Genomic DNA, 360 nt, shown 5'->3' with positions numbered 1-360 from the left:
TCCTGTTATATCAAAAAACGTAATTACGATTCCTTTATCTGATGAATCAAAAAATCCTATGATTTCATCTAAATTAACTAATAAAGTTAAAAAATAAATTAGTAGTACAATTGAAACGACCGAAAAAGATATATGAGTTAATATATGCTCTAAAATTGAAAAAATCATAAAAAATTTGTTAAAAATTAATAAATTAATACTAGGTTTTACCCGATTTTAGAAAACAAGTCGGGTATTAATTTGATTATAAAACTTATAATATCTCTTTTATAAGATATTATGCCGCTACTCGGACTCGAACCGAGATGCTCTAGCACTGCTTCCTAAGAGCAGCGTGTCTACCAATTTCACCATAGCGGC

The 360-nt window shown here is 28.3% G+C and overlaps 1 non-coding gene across 1 annotated transcript; it reads right to left on the bottom strand.

Moving 5' to 3' along the window:
- Positions 1 to 280: 280 nt before the first annotated feature.
- On the bottom strand, positions 281 to 360 carry TRNAL-UAG. Its single transcript has one exon. It is a non-coding gene; the product is annotated as a tRNA-Leu (tRNA).

The sequence above is a fragment of the Brassica oleracea genome, chromosome C5 (assembly GCF_000695525.1).
Source record: "Brassica oleracea var. oleracea cultivar TO1000 chromosome C5, BOL, whole genome shotgun sequence".
Classification (NCBI taxonomy): domain Eukaryota; kingdom Viridiplantae; phylum Streptophyta; class Magnoliopsida; order Brassicales; family Brassicaceae; genus Brassica; species Brassica oleracea.
The sequence above is the reverse complement of the archived record's forward strand: the minus strand, read 5'-3'. Positions and strand labels throughout refer to the sequence as shown.